Source organism: Lepisosteus oculatus, chromosome 5 (genome assembly GCF_040954835.1).
Source record: "Lepisosteus oculatus isolate fLepOcu1 chromosome 5, fLepOcu1.hap2, whole genome shotgun sequence".
NCBI classification, from domain to species: domain Eukaryota; kingdom Metazoa; phylum Chordata; class Actinopteri; order Semionotiformes; family Lepisosteidae; genus Lepisosteus; species Lepisosteus oculatus.
This window is the reverse complement of record NC_090700.1, coordinates 25,173,375-25,197,927: the sequence shown is the minus strand read 5'-3', so window position 1 is coordinate 25,197,927 and position 24,553 is coordinate 25,173,375. Positions and strand designations below refer to the sequence as shown.

Below are 24,553 nucleotides of genomic sequence, written 5' to 3'. Positions count from 1 at the left end.
TACCATTAGTGAAAGAACTCAACACCCCAAATTACCAAAAATACAAAACGGTGGGGATTTTTATTAATTAGTTATAGACACCTTCAAATGTGTATGTTAAAAGAATGTTTTATAACACGGCACAGACAATTCTTAATACCGACCTCTTCTCCCAGGCGATCTGGTGATATGCTCCCCAACCTCTGGTATAACATGAACATCTGCCTGAGTCTCCACAAGGTTTTGAGGGGGTATTGTAAAGCACAAACAAGGTTTTTTAAACGTGTAGCGTGTTCCCTCCCCAGCATCTGTGAAATAGACACACGTGTGTATTGATGTGGAGAAAGTACCTGTGTGTCTTTAAGACTGACATGGCCGTAAAGCTAAACTGTTTATTCTAAACATTGTCGTAATTACTCACCGGCATTGCGGTGTGTTGTCGTAACTGGTCTTTTAACAGTTGTTGTTTTTGGTGCATCTAATGGAAAAGAATGGATACGCGCAGTCACGGCCACATTACGGAACAACTCCCTGGTAATTCCATTATAATAATTAAATATTGCATAATATACAAATATTATACAATGTTTTGCATCTTTAGCTAACAACACGTCAACATGAGACATGCACCGTGACGTTGTAATTTTATCACACAATAACCCAGATATACATACGTGGGTAATTCTGGAAATCCTCGTCTTCGTCTATCAAAACGAACAGTGTTAAATCTGTAAACTTCTTCAGACTGTTGAATTTGATCGGTGTGATCCATTCTGACAAGTTAGTCGATAACGCGAGACTGAAAGAATTGGAATCCAGCCAAAACTTTGCAAGTTACGCCGCTGGTTCTTATACCCCCCGATAAACATCCTCTTATAAGAAACAAGTTTCCCACATGTCCCACCCATAAATCCCTTAACCTTAGGCATCATGGGGGGCACATGTTGGGCTGTAGAAATTATTTTAAGAAAACGTTAAAATGTTAAAATCTATATTATTTTAAGACATACAACGGTGTCTAAATTTCATAGCTGTTAAAACATGGTGAAAATGTGTCCTGGTGTCTGTGTTTGATTCACCAACAGACCACTAAGAATATTATTAAGAAAAATGTTTTTTATTAACGGTATCGCTATAAGAAAATGTATCTATTCATTATAGCGACGAGTTCACAAACACCGGGGTAAAGTTAGCTTGAAGTTCGAAAACGATTTTGGCACGCCTGTAGCGCTTTCAGGAAATCTCTTAGAGTTACAAAAACACTTGCTTTGTGTATAAAATACATTGTGGATGATTTCTCAGCCTTTACTTTTTCGGTTTTATTACATTTTTTTGACCAAGCACGAATATTCTTTTGTCCATATCTCCGCAATGGAAGCACAGAACGCCTTCAAACCAAAAGCATTTTAAAGACCACGACTTGTGGATATTTCCACAGCCTTTACATCAAACTATCAGTGAGCTAATTATCTTTTTTTAAACCTCCGGTTTTCATCGATGCGTAATTACGCACGAATTGGAACCCGGGGGACCGCTGTGTGCAGACGTTCACAACGCGAGAAATACTGTTCAATACGGCTTCGTGCGAAAAACCCGTATATGACCATAGGAAGCAGAACAGCGCAGTCTCCCATTACCCAGACTGTAAGCACGGGAATAAAGCTTTGTTTGATTTCTGAAACCCTTCCTTTACATCCTGTTTTCATTCAGGTAAGGGTCAACTATATTCACAATACTACTGACAGCAGGAAGATTAAAATATTCTTTACTCAGCAGCTTATTAAAAACAGCTCCCATGATGTTCAAACCGATGTTTTACACAGAACACTGACACAGCTTCGTGTTCTGAATCTCTTTTTCTCGTGCTTTTATTTAATGTGGCACAATGCACTGGGATAGGGGTATTCTGTTCACAAACCAATAGCATTTAAACCACAGCACCCACAATGCTGCAAGTGTTTTGCACACTAAGCAGGTCCTCTGACTTTTCCCAGCTTTGTTTTGGGTTGTGGAACCTTTCTTTATATTTTTTAGGATTTTCTGAAGATAACACTACAGGTAATACACTGGGACAGGTGGGTCATCTTCATGGCTCAATAGCATTTCAAATACAGCACCCACACTGCTGAAACCAAGTGTTTTACACACCAGACAGGCCCCCTAACTTTATATAACCTTGCTGTGGCTGTGGCCCCTTTCTTTATTTTTTTATGATTTTCTGAAGATAACACTACAGGTAATACACTGGGACAGGTGGGTCATCTTCATGGCTCAATAGCATTTCAAATACAGCACCCACACTGCTGAAACCAAGTGTTTTACGCATTCCCTCGAGCTCTCCCCATACCAAAGGTGCACATGTCAATCAGTCCTCTACTTAAACCCTCATCTGTCCCCCGGTCATTGCTCACGATTGAGATTCTCTCCCGGAGCTTACCTACTAACTACGCCTTTGCCTTACTACGACTTCTCCCCTGGACCTCGACCCCGCTTTTCCGACAACCGCTTTAGCCACTCGATTTTGTACCTTCTGGGATCCTGACCCCAGCCTGTCTCTTCATTTACGCCTCTGCCTACCGATGCAACTTCTACGCCTTCCCGGACTCCGACCCCTGCCAGTCCCTCGACTACGCCTTCGCCTGTCGATTCTGTGCCTACGCCTGTAGTACGCCTTCCCGGACTCGGGCCCCTGCCTGTTTACTCCGACTGCGCCTGCGTCTCGCGCCAACCCTACCAAGGGCACCGCATTGGATCCCTATCGTCAGCAGTCAGCCCCTGCGTGACAGGTTCTGAGTGTCTTGGTTACATCCGTTTGTGTGTATAGATGAAAAAGCTATTGAAGAGCACCCCCACACCCCCCACCCGTCTTGGTGGAAGTTGCCATGTTCAAAAAATCCTAAAAAGATAATTAAAGTTGCACACAACAAAGCATGACTGTGAAAGGTCAGGAGGCCTGCCTAGTGAGCACAACACTTGATTACAGTAAAAAATAAACATTAAAAAATAAATAAATGTTCCACAACTCAAAGCAAGGTTGTATAAGGTTAGGGGAAATGTCTGGTGTAAAACACCTGGTTGCAGCACTGTGGCTGTTGTGCTTGAAGAGCTATTGACTCATGAATAGCACCCCCCAATCCCCATGTACCGCCTGTCTAATGGTGCCATATTGAAAAACTAAAATTCTTATTAAAAAATAAATAAAGGGGCCACAACCACAGAAAGGTTGTATAAGGTTAGGGGACCTGTGTGGTGTGTAAAACACTTGGTTTCAGCAGTGTGGTTGTTGTATTTGAAATGCTATTGAGCCATGAAGACTACCCACCTATCCCAGTATATTACCTGTAGTGTTATCTTCAAAACATCTTAAAAAAATAAAGAAAGGGGCCACAGCCACAGCAAGGTTGTACGAGGTTCGGGGGCCTGTCTGGTGTGTAAAACACTTGGGTACAGCAGTGTGGGTGCTGTATTTGAAATGCTATTGAGCCATGAAGATGACCCACCTATCCCAGTGTATTACCTGTAGTGTTATCTTCAGAAAATCCTAAAAAATATAAAGAAAGGTTCCACAACCCAAAACAAAGCTGGGAAAAGTCAGAGGACCTGCTTAGTGTGCAAAACACTTGCAGCATTGTGGGTGCTGTGGTTTAAATGCTATTGGTTTGTGAACAGAATACCCCTATCCCAGTGCATTGTGCCATATTAAATAAAAGCATGAGAAAAAGAGATTCAGAATGCAAAGCTGTGTCAGTGTTCTGTGTAAAAAATCGGTTTGAACATCATGGGAGCTGTTTTTAATAAGCTGCTGAGTAAAGAATATTTTAATCTTCCTGCTGTCAGTAGTATTGTGAATATAGTTGACCCTTACCTGAATGAAAACAGGGCGTAAAGGAAGGGTTTCAGAAATCAAACAAAGCTTTATTCCCGTGCTTACAGTCTGGGTAATGGGAGACTGCGCTGTTCTGCTTCCTATGGTCATATACGGGTTTTTTCGCATGAACCCGTATTGAACAGTATTTCTCGCGTTGTGAACGTGTGCACACAGCGGTCCCCCGGGTTCCAGTTCGTGCGTAATTACGCATCTATGAAAAAACTGAGGTTTAAAAAAAGATAATTAGCTCACTGATAGTTTGATGTAAAGGCTGTGGAAATGTCCACAAGTCGTGGTCTTTAAAATGCATTTGGTTTGACGGCGTTCTGTGCTTCCATTGCTAAGATATGGACAAAAGAATATTCGTGCTTGGTCAAAAAAAATTCATAAAAACGAAAAAGTAAAGGCTGAGAAAGCATCCACAATGTATTTTATACACAAAACAAGCATTCTCGCAACTCTAAGAGGTTTCGTGAAAGCGCTACAGGCGTGCCAAAATCGTTTTCGAACTTCGAGCTAACTTTACCCCGGTTTCACAAACCAGCTTTGGCGTTTTGAGGTTTTATTTTTTCGCAATGCGATGTTAAGAATATTTACATTTTTACGTGAAATACATGTGGTGATTATAAATTAGAAAACTTTACATTAATATAAACCTAAAATGTATATACAAAACACGATTTAAAACAATTGAAAAACTATAACTCCTATATCCGTCCGTTTATTGTCGCAGTTATTTGTACCCGCTTATAATTTAAAACTTTTATGAACTTTCGCTATGAGGTCAATTTTAGCACCCCACCCCCGCTGACCAGCAACATCCCTCCCCCCATGACTCTGGACGCTGTGCACACGTGTTTGCCAGATAAAACCATACATTGTCTCTGCATTCCAGAGCCTTTAACTACCGTGACACAGACCCCCACACGACTCCCAAAGATCTCTATTACATTCTTTTAAAACTTTAAGACCAGTCCAAGCGTATTTAAAAATGTCTTTTCTGCGCATACACATCATTTGTTGCTCGTTAATACTTTAAAGACTTTTACGAGCACAGTGAGTGGAAATTCATTTCAAACTTTTGAAAAAGCTGTTGCGAATGTGTTATTAAAAATAAGTTGTGTCCAACCACACGTATAAAAAAAAATATTTTCTGGGCAAACACATCATTTGTGTTTGTGTTGTGTGTTAATACTTTTAAAGTTGAAAACTTATAAGCTGATAAGTGAATACTTTTCGCTCTCGATAAAACACACGGGGCTTTGTGTGTGTGTGTGGGGGGGGAGGGTTGTTCTAAAACACCACAACCAATTGAAAAACGTCTTGTGTTATGTAGGCGTGGTTATACCATTGGTTCATATTCTTAAACGCTCCGGCTTGACACTGGCGCAGCGTGTCCCTGGAGCTGTCAGACACCATCCCAGTGTTGGTAGCTACAAAGATGGCTTCTTTGTGTGGATAAACATCGGGTTCCTCTGCTCTACAAAGTGAAAAGGTAGGCTGCTAAATTATTTTTTCTAATCATGGAATTGTTGTTTCAATCGGCGCTTAGCGTATGTCGTTTTAATACTTGGTCTTCTTTTTAGCAAAACCCGACCCCGCCCTCTGCCACATGTGACAGCGACTGTCGTGTGAGTTCGGATGGGGAACCTGGTAATGAAGAACTGTCCGGTAGTGGTGATGATACAGTACGTCAATACAAATGGTAAATATTAACGAAAAACCATAACTCAAAAGAGGCGTTAAATGATAGATATTTTAGGTACAAAGCATGTCTATTTATTATGTTAAGCCTTCCTTTTCTTTTCCTTTAATAGAATAACGAAGAGGTTGACGCATCAATCTTCAAACTACCATCGCACCTGAATGTTTCATGTCTATGCTTGTGTGTTCGTCCAAATGTTAATAATGATGTTGCTCAACCAGGTTTAGCTAACGATGTCCCTAATGAGCCCGATGTTGTGGCCCAGATAAACTACAGCAGTAGTTTATTGCATATTCAAACACTGTTTAAAGGGGGTTCTGGTTGATGAACGGGGTCACACATGCCTGGCTGTCAGCTACATAGATGGGTTTGAAGATATGACGTTTGCCGCATTAGAAATTTATAAGTCTCTCAGTCTAGCCCGTATTTTATCGGGTGTTCTGTGCATCGCCAGGTGTCTGGGTTTGTACACCATTACAAATGACACTGAGTGGGGCATAAAACACTTGCTGAAAAACAAAATTGACGACTGCTTGCCATACGTGCATGTAGGTTTCATACATGAACAGCAAGATGAAAAATTAGTAGACGTGACTTTTGATGCACTGCAAAACAAACATGATTCTTATTTTTACAGACGCAAAAAAAAGATCTATGTAAAATGTGAAATACACGCCATGTGAATAGAGCTTTCACTCTGTTTTACAGACCCAGGTGTGCCATTGTCCGAAAAACGAAGAATTTTGAATGTATACGTCTGAATTCTTACAAAGAGTGTTTTACACACTTCTTTCTACAAAGCTTGATATGAAAAACAAAGAGTCGAATGCTAATGTCCTTAAATTTGTTAGATGTGTATGTCCTTAAATTTGTTAGATAAGAGATAGATTTGTGTGTCAAGAACATGAGTGAAATTATTGCAGATCTGATGTTTTCAGATCAGAAACAGAAGCCTGGTGGCTTCTGCAGTGTGTATTCCAAAATACAACGTGTTTTGCACAGAACCTGTGGTAACACCATCCGCAGGCAAATTTTTTTGCTCTGTTAGATCGGATCGCCCAGTGCGGTTCTCACGGTTTTAGACATGGGGAGCGGAAGGGGATTATGAATGCTTTTTCAGATGCCTCAAAGTTTCTCAGCAATGTTAGGGTGGTAGTTACGTGTACCGAACTAATTTTCCACACCAACATTTAATTGTTGATTGCAAACAGGAGCCGGTAACGTGTATGTACTGCGATGTTACTGTGTTTGAAAACCTACTGTTGAAATAAAGTGGTTCACATTTCACAACCTTCCAAACAGGAGCATGTTAGGTTTGTGAAAAGTGTGTACTACGATGTTTCTGTGTTTGAAAACCTATTTATGAAATAAAGTGGTACACATTTCACATGCTATTTGTCCTGCGAGTTCTTTCCATGAGACTTTACGTGGTCACTGTGTGTGTGTATGTGTGAGTGCTTACAGGCCCTTGATGTTTTTGAGTGTTTCTGTGTTTGAAAACCTATTGATGAAATAAAGTGGTTCACATTTCACATGCTGTTTGTCCTGCGAGTTCTTTCCGTGAGATTTTACACGGTCAATGTGTGGGTGAGTGCTTACATGCCCTTGATGTTTTTTGAGACTTGCTGTCAGGGTCAACCACTCGGCCACCCGGCTGCGGCTGGTGCCACTCACACCCCGGGATCTCGCGGCCCTCACCAGACTCCCCACACCGCCGTAACTCCCCAATTCCCTAGGGTTATAATAGAGAGCGCTCAACATGGTCATGGAAGACATGGTCCACTTCCAACCCTAACACACGCTTTCATACACTTATTTAGAAATTGAGGGCTGTGGCGCTGGGGCTTTTGGACCCTGAGACTCAGGCCTGACAGGCAGGAGGAAGGCAGGACTTCCGACCCTCAACGACACACCATTGGCTCCTGAGGGGGCGGGACATGCACCCATAACAACGCTCCATTGGCTGGCAAGGGGGTGGGACATCCGCCAACCGTGGACTCCCAGTGGCTGAAAAAAGGGGGCGTGGCACCTGTCAACAAAGTTTGACGAAAGATGTCGCTTTATACTACTAGCATGGAATAAACCAATTAACTTAACTTTTCCTTTGAACTTAATATAGTTAGAACAACCATGTCAAAACATTTCCAAAATAACCACCGTGAGATACCAAGATAAAGACTTCCCTGCATAAATTGTTTATGAAGCTGGAAAACTGTTACAGTATGTACTTTTTTTTATTTAGCTACCACTAACATCTACTATATGTATTGTACATTAGGTATAAAAGTATTATTTTATACTTCTGTTTTTATTTGCAGCTACCAAAATTTCCCTTTAGTTGTAAAATTCCATATTAATATTCCATATTATGTGGATTTAAATTTGCACAGTAGAGAAGCAAATAATGCCAGCAGCCATGTCACCCTGCAACTTACAATTGGCAACCCACTGAAGCTAAGCAGGTGTGAGCCTGGCCAGTACCAGTTGCTGCTGGAAGAGGTGTTAGTGAGGCTAGCAGGGGGTGCTCACCCTGTGGTCCATGTGGGTCCTAATGCCCCAGTATAGTGACAGGGACACTATACTGTAAACAAGTGCCGCCTTTCGGACGAGATGTAAACTGAGGTCCTGACTCTCTGTGGTCATTAAAAATTCCAGGGTGTTTCTCGAAAAGAGTAGGGGTGTAACCCCGGTGTCCTGGCCAAATTTCCCATGTCTCTTAATAACCCCCCTCTATGAATTGGTTACATTACTTTGTTCTCCTCCCCCCCTCCTCCGACAGCAGGCTGAGCACCGGTTGGAGTATTTTCAGTCGCATTTAATGGCAACGTCAGCTCAAAGATTTGGTTCAAACCACCAAATGGAGGACGGCGTGCCAACAAGCAGACCCTGTTGATGCGGGATTAACGCTAGGATGAAAGAGTAGAGAAGCAAGTAAGCAGTCATTTCACTGTCATCTTACACACAAGTGCTGATTGATCATCCTGTCTTTGGCCAGTGAGTTACCTAACAAGCTCCGCTTTACAGATTTGGAAGAAATAGCATTCTGAGCTGCATCTGTAGGTCTGCTTCAGTTGCAAATGTGAACATAAAGAACGCCAGCATACATTCTGAATTCTGAGGATCTGTAATACGATTTTCTTTGTCATTAAGCTACTGAATTCTCAGATTTGGCATAATGATTATTGATTATTGATACAGCTAAAATTAATCTGAAATAAAAAAATGAAGATATTGACAGAGACTGTTGCCACATGTCTTCTCTACCTGAATGCAGAGCAACAGCTTTGAATAAAAAGTTGCTGCAAGGGAAGTGCAGCTGTTGGGTTTGGGGATATTGCAGATCTGTTTGTTATTGTTGTCACCCATCTCTTGTGTTCTCACTGTCTATGTCAAAAAAGGTCAAGTGTTTCATGTTTGTGTCCATTTTGATATTGATCTTTGATATCTGTCTGGGCTGTCATCTGTCACGCCAAGTACACCTAGAGGGCGCTCTACTTTCCTCCTGTTTCTAGTTCCCTGTGATTATTCTTGTCTTTCTGGGGTGTCTTGTTGTGTAGTCTATTTACTTCCTGCTTCTGCTCTGCTACTCGCTCAGCATTGACGTTCGGATGTCCTGAAACCCGCCTAGCACCAGGTCGCCCCACGTCCGCTACCTGAGGGCATAGGTTTCTAAACGGCATTTCCTGAACAGCTGAGCCCGGGCTAACCCCAGTCTCGCCGCTACGCATAGGGTCTTTTCACTCTCCTGTCATTCCACGGTTCGTCCTTTCCGACATCCATGACATCATCCTATCTTTATTCAAGGAACAAGTGAATAAGATTTTTAAAAACAATTAACTTCTAGCAACTAAAGGGGTTAGATGAGCTAAATATCCTCCTCTCATTAGTACGTTTTCTTTTGTTTTTATGCACTAAGGGGAAGAACTTTCTCCTCAGCTGGGCATCATCTGCATCACTGCTATGGATCCAAGAGGGCACTGCAAATACACCTATCATTTAGGAGGATTTGCTGATCTACAGAGAACTGCATGGAGTACTGGCACGCAGAAGGACATGATGGAAGACTTAATACTCCACATTTAGTACTTTATTAGAATTGTATAATGTTAGCATGAACAGAAGGGTTGGGAAGCCAGTTGACCTTGGACCCCTAGAGGAGTTTTTGGTTCCTCTCCTCCATTGTCTTCTGGCTTTTTCACTTTCTGTATTGTAATATTATGTACTGTCACACAGCTTTGTTAACTGCCTTGGGGCAACCTTGTTGTGAAAAGCGTTATCTAAAAATAAATTTAATTTAATTTAATTTAATTTAATCTTTAAAATTATGATGTTATTGTTTTGTTATTATTAGTAGTAGTACTATTGTTGTTGTATTATAACTTTAAGTTATAACAAAATAAAACGAATCTACAAAAGTACAATTCCAGTTAACACTAATAATTAACAAAATATTTTAAATAGGCATTTGGAGAAAAACAATGCAAAACAGGACAGTTCCAATACAGATCTTGATCAAAGTTATTGAAAATGTTGCTTTTAAAGAAATATTTGTACAGTACTTGACCCTTAGAGAGCTCTTTAGTTAATGTGTCCAATACTCAATAACCACAGGCAAGTTCTCCTAATCAGTTAAAGAGCATCCTGCCCAGAAGGGGTGGTCTCATTTGGGTGAAGATGAACTGTCATCAACCACTGATGAACCTCTATTAGATTAATGCACTTCATGTATGTGTGATCTCACAAGGTCAATCTGCTCACCTTTGCCCTTTGAGAACACCATCAGTCTACTGCAATAATTACATGAACTACTCCTATAATCATAATTTAGACAGCTGGTTACTGATACTAACAAAAACTCACACCAAAAATAATAACTGAAGCCTGGTATGGATGTATGAGGAAAAAAGAGACCTTTTTAAGTTTAGCTGAGATTTGGGTGGGTGCTTCAATGTATTCTTTTTTTGGTTTATTACTTACTGGCTCTAGTCCTTAATGACAAGAAAGCTAACATTTAGTTTGGCTCAGAGACAAACTGCTTGACCTCCATAAATTTAGTTTATTTTATTTAAAAGAAGATTATACATGCTCAGGTTTCTTATCTTACAAATTTATAGTGGCCTCCAAAAGCACTGGGACAGCAAAGTAGAATGAAATATTTTTGTAATGTACAAGTAAGGTAATTTGTATGAATGATTAGGACATTAAAACAGACAATAAGAACACACCATACTATAATCATATACATAATATAATATATTATTATATTATAATAAATACATCTGAAGAAGGCCTGAAGAAGGCTCCACTGCCGAAACGTTGTGTTTTTTCTCTCTTCTTTTTTTCAGCATGGAATAAACCTATTGTTCCTTTGCAGCCTGCGCATGCTGACGCAGCTACCCACCTGATATAATAAATTATATACATTTTATTTTTGGGTGATTTTATACATATATTTTGTTTAGATTTTGATCATATGTTTAGAACAAGATTTCAAGTCCAGTGATTTAAAGTGACCGAAGAAATAGGCCAACTTGACATTATATATTTCAGAGTGTATATGTCATCATTTGACTGCATCCATATTTGAAAGAAGGACTGCAGTCTATGATCCACTGAGCTCACTAAACTCTTTGTATAATTATTTTAAATGCTTTGCCAAGCTATAAAGACATGCTGAGCCACTTTTAGTTCTTTCTTGTTGTTGGGATTCAATTTTTATTTTCATTAGCATGTAAAATGCATGTTTATTTGGGTTTGAATCTGGAGTTTGACTTGTACCATTTTTTCCCTTGATAAACTCCTTGGTTGGTTTATGGGATACTTATGGCCATTGACATGTTTTATGGAATGTACAATCCAATAAATATGGAAACATTTTCCTCTAAATAAACAGAAAACGTTGCTGCAGATTTCAGAATTCATTCTGCTACTCCCATCATTATTTCACTAGGGACAGCAACATCCAAGAATTGAATTGAGTGTTTGGAATATTTGGGGAGATAAGTTTGGCTTAACTGCAGATGCAGCCATTCAAAATGCACGGGCGATACTGGATTATTTTCTGGTACGCTGTACGCAGTCTACCGCGAGTTACCGGTAAATACCGCGAGTTACCGGTAAATACCGCTAGCAAAATAATAGTATCCGGAATTTCCGCAAGGTGGAGCTCATGTTTGAGCTGTCACCATCAAAGTCTTTAACGAAGATATCACTAATAGTATTGATAATGAATGACCTTGGACAAGCTGTAAGTGTAAACTCAAAGTATTGCCCTGGTCCACATTCCTTTTTTCATTGACCGTCATTAAAAGTAACACCACGGCATTTCGCAATCACACATTTTTTTCCAATCACATAAACGTATGCAAACTGTACTGTATACAGTATGTATATGTATATTTAATGTCTTAACTGTGCCCGTTTAAGTATTGAAAATTCATATGGAATTTTACCACTGAAGGGAAATCTTAGTAGCTGAGCATAAAAAGAATAGGAGCATACTGCAACGCGTGTGAAGGCCATAAACGATATTCATTTTGGAACATAAACATACAGTATATGGCTGGTCTCGGTTCCTTAAAGAAAACATACACGAAACATGGTTTCATTATGACCAGAATCGGTCTTGAGATATTTTTAACTTGATTTACAGTATTTGAGAGGTATGTCTTGACACCGATACTACGTAAATACTGCTCACATATATGTTTCTAGGTTTATATTATGCATTTTAGTCGGTCAAATTACTTTTGAGCGACTGATAAGAAGCGCTAAACGGTATGCCCAGGGCGTTCTAGTTTTCGTTTTGTTTTAATGCAGTGCAGTGGATTGATTAGAGATATCAAGTACATAGAAGTCATTTTTTAAATGTTGTAGTTCGTCTTGTAAAAATGTTACGAGTACATCATCTGTCAACAATTACACAGGTTCTGTTTCCATATTGCGGATTTTGGTTACGTAATATTATTTTCTAATTTCACGTTGCGAATATATGATTTGGGCAAACAGAGCCGCAAAGAAGTACATTATGGGTTGTTGTTTTTTTTGCAGTTTTATCTAGAACAAGCGATGCTTAAACCTTTGTCTGATTCTTGTGAAACTATCCACACGACAGTTACAGTACCTAGGAGTTGACTTCAGTGATGTCACTGATGGGATGTTTCTAAAAATCCATCCTCTGTAAAACGTCTTCTCTAGTTGTCCTGCATATGTATTCGCTAATGAAGCTGTGTGTTCTGAGCCTGGATCTCTACATTTCTGTATGAACCAGCTTAGAGGGCTAAAGACAGCTTGTGTTTAAATTGAGTGTAAGGTAATGTATGCTTCTAAAGTCATGGTCAGCATTTATTATTGTACTGTGCTGTAAACTTGTTCTGTGCCTAGACACATTATTTTATAGTGTTTTTATTGCGTTATCAAATCTGGTGGCGCTGTGTGTTAGTTTCCTGACTCCCATGTCACATGGTCTGTGATTGAATCCCATGGAACTATGACTTTATTTTTTAACAAACATTTCTTTGAAAAAATGAAACGCTTCCCTTGGTCAGAGATTAAATAAAACCTCACTCACACCAAACAAATTTATATTTCTAAATATCACAACATGATCGAATTTAAGTCTTTTTAATAACAATGAATAGTCATCTATGCGTAACAAAATAAACATTTGTATTGATTTGAATCGCGTTTTGATTTAAATCATAAACGAGTGTTTAAATATATGTGTTTAAAGGCGATATACTGTATAAAAGCGCTGACTCTTATGGAATGTGTTCGGCCGGGGATTCAAAAAATTTATTTTTTTCAATCGCGTATCTAAGGAAGATTGCAGTATAACTTTGTTCATGCACAAACAGTGGCATGTTACATTATGATTTGGGTGTCTCCTCTTGCCAGAAAGCTCTAAATTGCATTTTGAGTGCGGTTTTTGACTTTTTCTAAATTGCAACCCATAAATAAAGCTGATAAAGTTTAGACTAACTTTATTCTAAACTGTATTACAACAGCACATTGGACAATGCAACGTAAATTGCAAAAATGCACTTGGAATATGTCCAAGCCCTCGTACGAAAATTATTTAAACTGCGACACTTATCATTCATCTTTAAATAAACTTTATTTTATATAGCGTTTTAAGCGAATAGGTAATTAGATTGCTCATAAACCTAATCGCTTTTTCTACATAAACACAGCGTGATTGCTCTCTGAAAATGCTTTTCCTTTATATTTAGGCTCAGATTTCAACTATAGATCGTATTATTATAAACTTTCTTGGAAAAATGTATTTTATGTAAACCATGTTTGCTATTAATTAATTTAGGGCTAAAATACGTTCATTGTTTTCCAATCGAGTCGAGTTGACATTGGAAGCTTGCCACTCCCGGACTGTTAAACCAACGCATTAGCATGTTAAAGCGATTTCATTGAGGAGCCTAGCTACCAGTTAACACTGTACTTCCTACTTTGAAAATACCTGTGAAACCGGTTTAATTTGTCACAGCCAGCACTCTGGCAGAGAGGGGGTTGTACTCGTTAATGTCTGATGACATACAAGTGGAAAGATTACAGATTTTAATCGTCTTTTTTCTGAACCAGGGAAAATCTGATCATGTTTCTCTATAACAATAATAAAAAACTTTATTTTACATTATTTTACATATCCCGCTTACACATCGCACGACTTTAATAAATCTATTCTTTTTTAATACTAAATAAATAATACTAAAGATACTACAGCAAAGAGGACACTTGATTCTTGGAATAATTCCAAATAGCACAATGATCCACTGGCATCCCTGAAGTCTGTTTAGTCCATAATCTTCCAAATACAATCACTAAGCAATTATAAGAATTATACCATCCTATTTCTTTGTGATGTCCTGTGAAAACTAAACCTATTTTTATAAGGCTTTTACTCAAAAGATTTCCAAACACACAAAGCATTTGTGAAGTACTATAGTATTTCTAAAGGTCACTGGGACAACATCAATCATTAAAGCTTAACAATAAAGTTTAGATTGCTGACTATGGACTAACTACATTAACTAACTGCAATGCAACAGTAGACATTTTACAAGTAAGAATATCTGGTTGAATTCTTGCATTTGTAGCCAATTTAATGCGAGAGATTTTAAGTTTTCCAATGCAGTTCACTATCATTATTCAAAAAAAGCCAAACCATAAACTTTGAAGCTAGCAGACTTCAAGAAAACACCTGTTGGTGTTAAATGGTGAGGTTTTATTATAATCTAAGGTATGAAAAGCAATGATCCAGGGACCAAAGGTGATTTGGGAGCCTAGAACAAATATTTGTGTGCTCGGTGCAGTCGGATGTTGAAATTTGTTACCCTGTTTTTGAAAAAATCCCACTGTATGCTGTTCCTTTTATTTACAATAAGAATCTAGGAACCTCTAGGAGACATCAACTGCAAAGTGACATGACTGAGAGCCTCTTGAGTCCTGCAGATACAGGGTACCTCATAATTTTAATGAAATCAAATGTGTACTGTACATGTAAAACTGATTCATCATGTAATGTAGCAACAATATTTAGTAAAGGAAAATTGCTATCACCTATCAGTATAATTGTGCAAAGTACTAAATTAATGTATATTAATGTCATAGAGACATTACTTACTAACCAGACTTATAATATGTGTTTTGAAAAAAGAACTGAAGAAATTTTAATAGCATTTTAATCATTACTGGAATGGAGCTGTTCAGCCAGAGCCTGAAACTTTTATAAGAGGCAGACCAAGCAATGCCTGGAATTCACCCATAATGCTGTACTCTAGGGATTTGAATTACTGTACATGTCATTAACTCCATGTCATGAATAATAATATTGTAAACTTTAAAAATAGAAACATATGTACAATAGCATACGCTTCTTCAGTTCTGTCATTGTCAGTTTGATGAGTTTAGTTTTTATATTTTCTCATGTTTTGGAAAGATGTTCAAGGTCTACTCTTTATTTTTTATCTTGGAAAAACACTGGTAAAAGTACTGCTGTAAAACACTGATTCCTATTACTATTAATACTATATATACAGTACAACCTGAAACAGATGTCACAGTTTATTCTGTACTACACTGAACATAACCATGAATGTCTGATATTTTATATAAACTAATGTAGGGATTCAAATAGTATATTTAAATTTTGAAGACATATGTGTAACAACCACATATTTATAATTTTTTCCATCAAGATAATTTTTCTACATGTAGATTTGACTCATTTTTGAGTTTTTTTAAGCAAGATTCTGTATTAATGGTCTCCTGTGCAAGGACAGTGGTTACATGAAGCTACTGGGTTTTTGGAAAATTTGATTTTAATTTACTACCTACAGTTTTGCCTAATATTTTCATCTAAAATTACTAGAAGGTTTTGAAGAGAAAATGTAATCCTTTGATGTCTTCTTTTTCCAATATAGAACTTAAGAAGTGATTAATACTTTCAAAAAAGAAATAACATATATAGTGTTGTGTAGTATGTGTGGACCTGTTTTCAAAGGAACAAATCAATGTTTTCCTTACCCCTTGTTAAATCGTATTTGTAATATAAATGACTATTTGGAAAAAAGCCAGTGCTCTTGGTAAGTGGATATAAACTGGAATGGGGATATTTCTCCATTTTACCAAATTGATTTCTATTGATTTTGAGAATGCATCACTTCAAAACAGATAATCTGTTACTGTCATTTACTTCTGCCAGTCACCACTTAAACATAATTACCATGCAGTCAATACTGTGGCAGGCAGATTAGAAACATTATCCCCATAGTTGCTGATAGATCTACACAGCATTCCAAATCTGAGCAGTTTAAAAAATATAAATTAAATATTTCATTGTCTTGAAAGAACACAATCAAATTCAATAGATTACTTTTGCTCAGAATATTCTCAGTTCTAGACTTAGATTTAACAGACAAATCAATTAATATTTAATCACTGTAACAGAGAACTCTGTAATTTAGAGTGTATGATATAATCAGGGAGATACTTAAAAAAGCAAATGTTTTGATAAATAAAAATGCATGACTTTTTGACATGGTATACAAGTAAAAATATAACTTCCACGTCAGTGCTTCGTACCTTAATTTACAGTGGTCCTAGGATCTTCACAATAACTAAAACAGACTCTACAGCCAAACCAAAAAAATGTACAGATTCACTCTACAGTGTTTCACTGCACAGTTTTGGGAACCACATGAACTATTAAATACAGTTAGGACAACTATGAAAGCTCTCTAGTATCACAGCCCAAATCTTCACAGGTGAGTATAGTGAACTACAGATCTGGTTTCCGTTTCAATCAATACATTTTTCATCGAAAATTATAGAAGAGAATGATTGTGCTGCCTTAATGTAATATATTTTATATTGACAAGCTGAAAAATTTAGCCTGTCAAGCCCATTATTACTGCCTGTGTTTTTCTCTCCCAGTCCAATGTAATTGGCAACGCATAAGGGTCCCAGGAGCACAGTGGCTTCCATCATTTTCAAAAGGAAGAAGTTTGGAATCACCAAGACAAATTGGGTATTTGGGCAAGCAGTCAGGGTCAGGTCAGGGAGATGGCCAATGGCCACACTAACAGAACGTCAGAGTTCCAGCTTTCTACTTCAATGTTGGATTGCCTTCCAATTACTCCCTGAACATTTTCCCAGAAAACAAAGCTTTTGTCTTTTCACTACTAACAGGTCGGGCTCTGTACTGGACTATCACTCTCCTGGCTCAAGGGACGCCTGAAACAGCTGACTTTAATTTATTTCAAGAAAAGTTCAAAGCAGTTTTGACCAAACCAGCTCTACTCATCACATGGTATCCCATCTATCTCCTCTCCACCAAGGCAATAGATCTGTCGAGGATTACTCCATAGAATTCAAGAGCCTTGTGGCGGAATCCTCCTGAAATGATGAAACCCTGGTTTTTCAATTCTGCGGAGACATCTCTGAGGAACTGAACGACCATCTGTTGTTGGTGCTGTTCAACACCCAGTTGCTGGAGGAAGTAATTTCTCAGGTGTTGGAACTGGATCAGCACATCAGGGATAATAAATCTGAACGCCTACAGGGCCACAGATTTCCACCTCCCCCACCACTTCCCACTGCCTCACTTAAAAAACCCATGGAGATGCCTTATTCCCGACTAAGCCCTGAAGAAAAAGAAAATGCTATTTTGAAGGGCACCGTCTGTACTTTGGATCTTTGTCATTTTTGCCGCTATGTTCCGCTAAATTGTCAAGACCATCCCAGTCCCCACCCTCATCCACATCCAAGGTTAGTAGAGTCTCCCTTTCCCACCCTGCTTCTGCTCCTTCTTTTCCAGCAACTCTCTCCTGGGACTAAGTTCATCTTCCTCTTCTTTTTTGACTCAGGTGCCATCGTGAACTTCATAGACTCCACAATTGCCAAACCATGGAACATTCCCCTTGTACCGGTAACCCCGCCATCTGCATTCAAGCCCTGAATGGACTGCCCCGTCTCCTGGTTAAATAAGATGGCAAACCGCCCTACTCACCCTCCAAATTAGCACCACACACCAAGAAGAAATTAAACTGTTCCTTACTGAATCTCCACCACACCCCCTGGTATTAGGTAACTCCTGGTTATGAGAACGCCACCCACATTTATTCCCTGTTCTGGAATGAGATCTAAGCCTGGGGTTCTCACTGCCGCTTCAGGAGCTGCCACCAGCCCATTAAAGTATCGACTGCTACTATATCCCAGGGCCAAGAAACCAGTATTCAGCCGCAGTAGGCAGACCTAGAGCAGCCCTTTAAAAAAAAGAGGCCCTTTCCCTACCACCGCATTGCCCTTATGACTGTGCCATAGACCTGCTTCCAGGAACTATACCTCCTAAGGGTTGTGTATACTCCCTTTCTAGAACAGAACAGGAGGCACTGGAAAATATATATCCAGGATTCTCTTATTACCAGTTTTATCTGCCTTTCAATGTTATCGGCTTGTGTCGAGTTTTTCTTTGTTGAAAAGAAAGACGGTACACTTAGACCCTGTATTGACTACCGGGGCTTAAACAAAATCACTATTAAGAATCTCTACCCTCTGCCCTTGGTTACATTGGCTTAAGAATCTGTGCGGGGTGCTACTATTTTCATGCCTACGAGGAGCATAAAACCTAATTCAAATCAGGGAAGGGGATGAATGGAAGACAGTATTTATGACCACTCGCAGTCACTATTAGTACCTAGTAACGCCTTTCAGACTGGTCAACGCACCCGCCGTATTTCAAGCCTTCGTGAACGACATCTTAAGAGACAACATCCACAAATACGTACTGGTATATCTAGACGATATCCTAATTTTCTTTGACAACCTCCAAGACCATGTTCAACATGTCCAAAAGGTATTATCAAGGCTCATCCATATCAAACTATATGTGAATTTTTATAGATGCTTTATTTGTAACTTTAGCACCGTAGTGGTGCCCATTATGTCTCTCACATGCAAAGGTCCCAACCAGGGCAAGTGAACCCCCGAGGCAGACAAGGCCTTTCTCCATTTAAAGCATCTGTTTACTATAGTCCCTCTTCTCCGTCATCCAGATCCCTTCTGGCCCTTCGTGGTCAAGGTCGATACCTCAGCTTATGGCATGAGAGCAGTGCTCTCACAGCATTACAGGATAAAGGAATACTCCACCCTTGCACCCTCTTTTGAAGAAGCTTTTGCCCACTGAGGTAAATTATGACGTGGATAATCCTGAGCGGTTAGCTATCAAGCTTGCCCTCAGGGAGTGGAGACATTGGCTAGGGGTAGCAAAACATTATTTCTTCATCATAACAGATCACAATAATTTATCTTACATGCTGGCAATCAAGTGTCTAAATACCCGCAAAGCCAGAATGATCCCTGTTCTTTTCCAGGCTCCTCTTCATGATTTCCTACTCTCCCAGATCTAAGAACATTAAGGCCAACGCCATCTCACACCTCTATGATCCCCCTGAACTGGAAAAGGTGCCAGAACGCATCATTCCCCAGCAAGATCCTCACTTCCATCAGGTGGGACATTGAAGAACAGGTCAGATGCGGCCTGGTTGGTTCCCCTACAATGCCCTCCAGACAAACTCTTCGTCACCAACTTTACAGCAGTCAGCAGTTCTTCAGTGGGCTAATGGCTCCCGCTTCGCCGGTCACCCTTCTGGACTCTGGTGGCTGACCATGAAATTTGACGTCACAGAGTATGTAAGAGCCTGTACCACATGCACCAGTATTAAGACCCCTCGTAACAAGAAGACCAGCCTCCTCCAACTCCTCCCTGTTCCCGAACACCCCTGGTCTCACATCTCCTTAGATTTTCTTACCAATCTGGTTGAGAGCCAAGGAAAGACCACAATTATGGATTGATATTATAAGTCAATAATGCAAAAAAAGTACAGCTCATGTCTTAAATGTAGTAAAAATGGAAGTCGAATGTCTTATTTTTGCGAATGTAAGCAATAACGAAAGTCTTAATGAGAAGTTGTTTTTCTCTATCCGAGCTTGACTGAAAACTAATTATTTGTTTTAGGGATTAAGTAATCTATGTCAAAAGTAGGAAGCTTTTCTGTTACTGTGTATAAAAAGCACTGAGCAAAATCTTTTGGAAAGACTGGCTTTGGTAAGCTACTCTCCCGCTTGCAAGTGTAATAAACAGCTCTTTTTTCACCAACACCCGGACTCTTGACATCTTATTTTTTCTTCAATACAGATAGAACCCCAGGAATTGAAATGCAATTCCTCAATGAAAACTATGTCAGTGAATACTGGGGATGTGTAAATAAGACAGAGGTCATGTCCCAGTATGCACACTTGTGTACAGCATCCATATTAGGACATTCTCCTCTGTCCTACAAAACACTATGTATCCTGCTTAGAAACACCCTCTGCCCTCATCCAAAACTCCATGCGCCCTACGCTCTTCTCCCTCCTTCATGCATCCTCCACTCTCCTTTCTCCTCCTAGCTCTATTTGCCCTGTGCTTTCCTCCTTCCTCCATACTTCCTGCACATTCACTAGTGACTCAATCACAAAAGTCTCCACCCAGTCTACAAATTCATTGAGTCGGTCACCTCTTTACCATCATTTCTGTTGGACCACTGCTTAAGAAGACAGCTAGGAGAGTGGCATTTTCAGGATATATTTAAAAATGTTTTTAAAATAGTACAAATAAAGTAAAACCACTTGCATTTGACATAACATTTTTCTGACACAGTTATTACATTGTATCAAATCTAATGCAGCGATAGTCAAATTGGGTTAAAAGGGAATTGTATTTTATGTAAAAATATACATAACACTACAAATTACAGATTTGGTCCATTGACCTAAGAATCTCATCCAGAAAATTCAGTTTCATTGTAGTTCAAGACATTTTGCTGTTATCAGATATTTCAGGAGGCCACTCTTTTTGATAGAAATCAAAATATTTTAAATAACAGCTCTTGTGTGAATAATATCTTTCGTACCTTTATGTACAATTTTGCTAAAAAGTTACTTGTTGTATTTGCTACAGGTCTCTAATTTTTCTAAAGCATTGCTATTGAAATCTGGTCATGAACAGTTACAAGCCTTAAGTAATTTTAGTAATTACTGATTATAGAATTTAGAAACACCCAAAATCAACCCTGTTTGATCTTTATGAGTAGGAATGAGGTAATGAGGGAGCTGGACAGTAGAGGCATTCTGAGACATAAGCCAGGCCGTCATAAAATTCCAAGGTGCCAATATTTGACAAAGGGCCCAGATCATGTCTGGCACACAGATGGCAAGTCTTTTGGGTTTTAACACTTCCATATTACCAAAATGGTCCAAAACGTTAACATTCTTTTGCCTAAGATACTAGTCTTGCTGCCTTTGGCTCATTAACAACCATTACTCTTCTGCTGCTGTACACATATGTTACAGGAAGGGATAAATTGAGATTTTACGGCAACTGCATCGTTGGGTATGTAGAGTAGATAAGTCTTTGTACACATTAATAAACCTTTGATCATACATCTTCCAAGTTTCTTTAAATGCTTAATCAAAAAAAAAAACACTTCTAGGTTTTCAAGACAAGTTAAATGGCTACATGCAGGAACATCAAATAGTAAACCAGACTTCACAGCCAGATATGTTTGCATTGAGGAAAGAAAGTGGTACAGTAAGTCAGCTTTTTCAGCATTGTGATTAGCAACTTATCACCGTGTTGCATCTAAGTAATTAATCTTCATTATGAGTATATACTTACTACTTGTCATTTTATTAGTATTTTAATTTTAAGTGAATTATGTATTGTATTGTTTTATCAGAACTTTCTTAATCTTGTTTCTTGACTGGAATTACAGTGTTTCTCCTGGACAATTGTGTAGTAGTCCTTTGAAAGAAAACAATTAAGAAGGTTGCAGTTTGTCCTTGTCTTGTCAGAGCAGATAGGGGCTGTGAAAATACAGTACATTGGTTGTTGTTATGCAGATGTCATTCAGATTTTGACATAATGATAACCTTGCAGGAGTTAACAGCTCAAAGTATGGGAAGCCTATGCATAAACAGTCAAAATTGTATAAAATATAAAAGTTCACAAATTTCCTCACTCGCATTTTCACTTCTATTCTGCATCTTACTTGCACTTGCACTGTCACTGTCTCTATATTTGCATTTCAGAGTTTCATAATAACCCTTCTGCTTCTTTAAATTACACTCAGGACTTTCAAACTCAAAGTAAAACATTATAATAAAAAATAATAATTGCTTATACTTACATACAGTACTGTACAGTATGTTGATGATTGAGGTGAATCGCTCAACAGTTATGTCTGGGAATTCAGTTCAATGAACCGCATTTGAAATACTACTGTGAAATTAATGATAATGAAAGTTTCATGAATTGAAAATAGAGAAGAAAAGCCACTAGTACAACAAAAACAGCTGGTTTCGTGATTTTGATCCAGCTGATCAGAAGAAGTTGTCTTTTGTGGAGTTGCGTGAACCATTTAAAAGAAAACCGGAGGAATGATGGTCATTGTAACACGTTAAAATTCTAGAAAAGTCAGGTAAGAAGTGAGTAATAAAAAAATAATTAGTATTAGACAAGTTAATTATTTGTAAGTCGAAAATAAGACATGCGGGTCTGAGTTCTCAAAATAAAATGGGAGCACTGAAAGCGCCATGGAAAAGCTAGTTTAAAGCACGATTTGTGTACACCACAATTTTGTAGCAGCTGTGGTTGTTTCAATGTACTTTTTCTTTACTGTTAGAGAAATAAATATTTTGGTAATCGCAAGTCTCTGTGTAATAACTCAAGGTTAATGGAGAAAGGGAAAAATGTGATTCCCTTGCACTAGACTGAAAAAGCTTAAGAGAACTTTGCATTTTTATTTTCAACAAATTGTAAATATGACGTTTACATTGGTGTTTTTGTTAATTTTTCACTTAAGCATATTTGGGAGTGTCAGTTGTCAATCAGAGCACTCCCCTTAGGCTGGGCAAATGATTTTTTTAATTTTTAAAAAAGAAATAAAAAATAAAATACAATGATGTGTTTAACTAAGACATTGCATGACTTAAAAAGCTAAAAGAAACATGTTTAGTTAATAACCACGTTTTATGCACGAATCACGGGTGATTTTAATTCCTTGTGATCAGCTTAGAATCTATGTGTATGTTCTAAGTTTTTTATTATAAGTAATCAAAAATATTAAATTTAGCACTGTTATAAATTGTTGCACTTTTCACCGCATCTTGAAAAAATATATTTTCATTGTTCAAATATACATTAAATCTGACTATCAGAAAATAAGTTAAATAAAAAATTAAAGAAAAAATTGGGTAAAATATAATTCAAAATATTTTGCTAACAATGTTAACTGTTTATCAAAATGTATTTACTAAGGAATAGGATGGCACAGTTGTTAGCATTCTTTTTGTATGTTTGTTTCATAAATAAAACAATAGTACCAGATACCAGTGGTTAGCATTGCTATCTTGCAGCGCTGACCATCCACTGACCATCCATTTCAAATGGTGGCGAAGTGTATAGCGTTTTTCGTTCCACCTTAAATGCTGTTGCTGTGATGATATGCCGCCTTTCGCCTATAGATGGCTCTCTACAGTCATTTTTAAACGTAATAATCTGCGGTACCTCTGGGTTGCTGCTCGCTATTCCATCTTGAATCATGTCTATTTGAAAAAGACGTAATCCTTGGGCAAATCTAATTCAAGAGTCAGTGAGGGAACTCAATATATTTGTTGATTTAAGCTGTTTTCTCTTTAGTTTTAGGGAATTGTTTTCAGATTTAATTGCTAAATACAGATGTAGCCATTCAAAATGCACTGTACAACCCCGTACTGCGCAAAATTACCCACAGTTCGCCATGTTGTACCACAGTACGTGAGTGGTTGGCCAAAATGACCGACAGGGGCACTTGTAGTGCATTGGTTGCTAGTGAAACAATTTAATAATTTAATCTCTTTACTGCACATGTTTTAATCTGCTTAATATTGAATATTGATATGGAAAATTCTATTACAGCTTGATGTTGGCTCTGGCATGAATTTTTTTATTTGGATACAGATGCAGCCATTCAATATGGGTGAGGTATTTCGCGGCACTTTAAGGGAAAAATACACACCGGTATTCCATTTCTCCCTAACGATTTTAAGCATCGAAGTATTTAACTAGCATGTGAAATAGCGTGTGAAAAAGTGGTAGTTTTAAGCTTTTCTGCTAATATAATATGGAATCGCGTATCTAAAGAATTTGTGTGCTGCGACAGGGCTGTGTAGGGCTGTTTCGCCTGCCTGTTCATGCGAGCTGTCTTGTAGCCTACTGGTCTAGGTGCGTGACTACCAGCTGGCAGGTTGTGTGTTCAAATCCAGCTGATGCTTTTATTTATTTATTTTTTAATCTCGTAACATAAACATATTACCGTATGCAAACTGTACAGTATACAGTATGTATATGTATATTTAATGTCTTAACTGTGCCCGTTTAAGTATTGAATATTCATATCTAATTTTAC

General features: G+C 38.4%; 1 long non-coding RNA gene across 1 annotated transcript; it reads left to right on the top strand.

Moving 5' to 3' along the window:
• Nucleotides 1-438: 438 nt before the first annotated feature.
• LOC107076789 (uncharacterized) lies at nucleotides 439-5,875 on the top strand. Its single transcript, XR_001477927.2, has 4 exons — nucleotides 439-513; nucleotides 5,184-5,342; nucleotides 5,434-5,552; nucleotides 5,665-5,875. It is a non-coding gene; the product is annotated as an uncharacterized lncRNA (long non-coding RNA).
• Nucleotides 5,876-24,553: the final 18,678 nt, after the last annotated feature.